Here is a 3161-nt window from a genome sequence, read left to right as displayed (position 1 = left end):
CTATCAAGTTCGCATTGTTGTAAAGAGGAGTAGGACGAGATGTATGTGATGGTGTTTGGTTTACCCACTTTGTTTTCCCTTTTCCATTTTTGGTGATTTGTGTGGTTTTAATTAGTTGGGCTTGCCTCTATCTTATGGTTGTCGGGTCAACCCATTATCACGGTGGACCCTTGGGAATTATCCATTTGTTGCTACTTACGTCCCGTCTCGTATTTTACATAGCGTGAAGCATTCATTACCGCCTGTTATATTTTATTTAACCGGCACGTTTAATTATGAAATGAAATATTCATTAATATAACACAAGTATGAAAGAATCATTATAACAATTACTTGTAGTGAGTCGTATTCTTATGATAATGCCTTTATGCTATACCTTTTTGCTTGACTTATCTTTACGCCTCTTTCGGACTATCCTGCCGATTGTGGGTTTATCTCATATCTTCCGCCTCTTTCGGACTGTCCTGCCGATTGTGGGTTCTCGATCTCCAATTAAGGGTTCGGGTCTTGGATGCGGACTGTAACACCCCCTTCTTACCCGGCCAAGGTAATTGGGAGATGTTACCTTCTCGGTTTTCCGAGGTAATGAAATCGGAGTTGCAATAGAGAAACGATTAACATAAATAAGTGTGATGTGACTCATATTTGGGCACATTTAGTCCCCGAATCTACCTCGTTCCTATGATTTTTAGTGCATAATTGGGTCATTTACTATCTTTAGTTTCCCACTTTGCATATTCTTTGCGGTTTTGTTTCCTTGGTAGGAGAGGAGTGCAAACCTTGCATTTACATGGCAAAATGGAGCTAAATTGATCGCATCTAATGACCAAGCGTCAAGGAGAAGACAATACCAGATGGCCTATGTATATAATGAAGTAAATTGGGCAATGACGGAAGGATCCTTGCATCCTCAACAAGATCCTCGCGGATTGTTGAGGAACGAAGAGAAAAGAAGCTGCCTGACCCAGGATCCGAGCGGATCACAGACGATCCGAGCGTCTCCCTTCACAACCATCCGAGCGTCCCGTGCTGAAGACGCTCGTCCTGAAGCAAGATGATCCGAGCGTCTCCCCTGGCAATCCGCTCGGATCTTACTACAGGGAACCCGTACCTATCCTCAAGACGCTCGTCCCGTGCCGAGACCAGCAAAACGGAGATGCTCATCTCCTTGGAGAGGAGCATTTCCTCAACTTTTCTTAAGGACTTAATAGTAATTTAAGCCCTTAGTAACCCTAATTTTTGTACCTAATCTTTAGTATAAATACCCCTTTGTACTACTTAAATTATCATCAAGTTGTAATCGATCAATTAGTAATCATTCTTTAATCTTGGAATCAACTCAAAATCTAGTCTTAATACAAATATCAATACTTAATCTTTTCTTAATTTCTCTATTGTTCTTCATTTATTTTGGGTAATTAGAAGATCATTTGGGTTTATTGGGAGATTGACAACCTTCCATCAATCATCAAGTACTTCTATTATTCTTTGCATTATTATTTTGGAATCTCCATAGGTATAATTCTCTTAATCCTCTCTTTAATTATTGTTAATCATTCTCATTCATTCGTCATGTTTTGTCTTGTTAATGTGATTGACAACCTTGTTAGCATGTTAAACTTGATAATGAGTGAGTAGTTTTCTTAGCTAGGGTTAATGGGTAATTAGGGGAAACCAACATGGGGAATGATTCATGCTTAATCTAATATGTTCACATAATTTATTTGCTTGCTTGTTGTGATTTAAACTTATGCACATGTTATGTTTGATGAAATGCGAGCCTATGAATCCTTGCATTTTTTACCCATCACTTATCTTTTCAATGAGGCTTGTAAGATATAAACCAACTCGAGCCTCATTAGACCATGCATAGTGTTGAATAGGAATGATTAAGTCGACTTGTAGGTGTTGTACAATCTAATCGATTCGGCTCCGGGACCCAAACCTTCTTAGGGATTGTAAGATATACACTAACTCGATCCTATCACAATAATAATTGCTTGCTTATAATTTGAGAACATGTTTGTATGATCAACTCCCATGAATTCCCTATGAACCCATGATACCCTAGTGCTTTTAATCAATTGTTTACACCTTCATTTTATTTACCTTGCTTTGTTTTTATTATTGATTAGTTTTAATTGATCTCCTATCTCAACCCCAAATTGTGATACCCTAAGACACGACCATTTACAATTGAAAATCCTACATCAATACCCGTCCCTTGGGATCCGACCTTTACTTGCCTCTTTACTAAGAGTAGTTGGTGAAGTTATAAATATTGTTTTGGTTGGGTAACTTTTGACGACGAGTTTTAAACCTCCGAACCAAAAATGGCGCCGTTGCCGGGGATGGTGTTAACTTGATTTGATTTTCTTTAATTGTTTTTAGTTGTGCCTTTCTTTACCTTGGGGAAGTCAAACTCCTCAATGTTGTTCTAATTGTTTTCAAGTTGTTTGATATTTTGCATGTCTAGGAGATCACAAGGTAACTTGTTACCCATTGATCTTGAAATTGAAAGAACCTTGACCAACAATAGAAGACTTGCTAGAAATACTTCAAGAGTTGTAGGTATTGGTGAGATTGTGGACATTCAACCAAATAACATTGAGTTTACCAACCCTTTTACAAGAGAAGGAGAGGACAACCCAATACAAAACCCACCACAAAATCAACCCACAATGCCTAAATTCTCATCACATTCCGTGCCAACCGAGGAGAACCTACCAAATGGTACTCTTACACCACAACATTTAACCGGTAATTTCATTGCCAAATCCGCATTCATACAATTAGTTGAGAGAAGTTAATTTGGAGGGATGCCTAGTGAAGACCCTCATTCTCATATGGAGACTTTTTGTGACTATTGTGATGCGATTTCTCAAAACCGGATTTACTCAAGACCAAATCTGATGGGTCTTATTTCCTTTTTCTTTAATTGGTACCGCGAAACAATGGTTGAAAAGCCTAGATAAGGCTACTCTTGGTATTGATTCATGGAAGAAATTGGCACTTGCTTTGTACAAAAAATTCTATCCTCCGGAGAAGACTAACATGTTGAGAGCCCAAATCACCGGGTTCAAACAAAGGGATGAGGAATCTTTGTATGAAGCATGGGAGAGATTCAAGGGCATTTGCCGATCTTGTCCACACCATGGACT

General features: G+C 38.7%; 1 non-coding gene across 1 annotated transcript; it reads right to left on the bottom strand.

Annotated features, from left to right (window-relative positions):
* Positions 1-3054: 3054 nt before the first annotated feature.
* On the bottom strand, positions 3055-3161 carry LOC141589387 (small nucleolar RNA R71). The gene has a single exon (XR_012520328.1). It is a non-coding gene; the product is annotated as a small nucleolar RNA R71 (small nucleolar RNA).

The sequence above is a fragment of the Silene latifolia genome, chromosome 6, assembly GCF_048544455.1.
Source record: "Silene latifolia isolate original U9 population chromosome 6, ASM4854445v1, whole genome shotgun sequence".
Lineage (NCBI taxonomy): Eukaryota > Viridiplantae > Streptophyta > Magnoliopsida > Caryophyllales > Caryophyllaceae > Silene > Silene latifolia.
The sequence above is the reverse complement of the archived record's forward strand: the minus strand, read 5'-3'. Positions and strand labels throughout refer to the sequence as shown.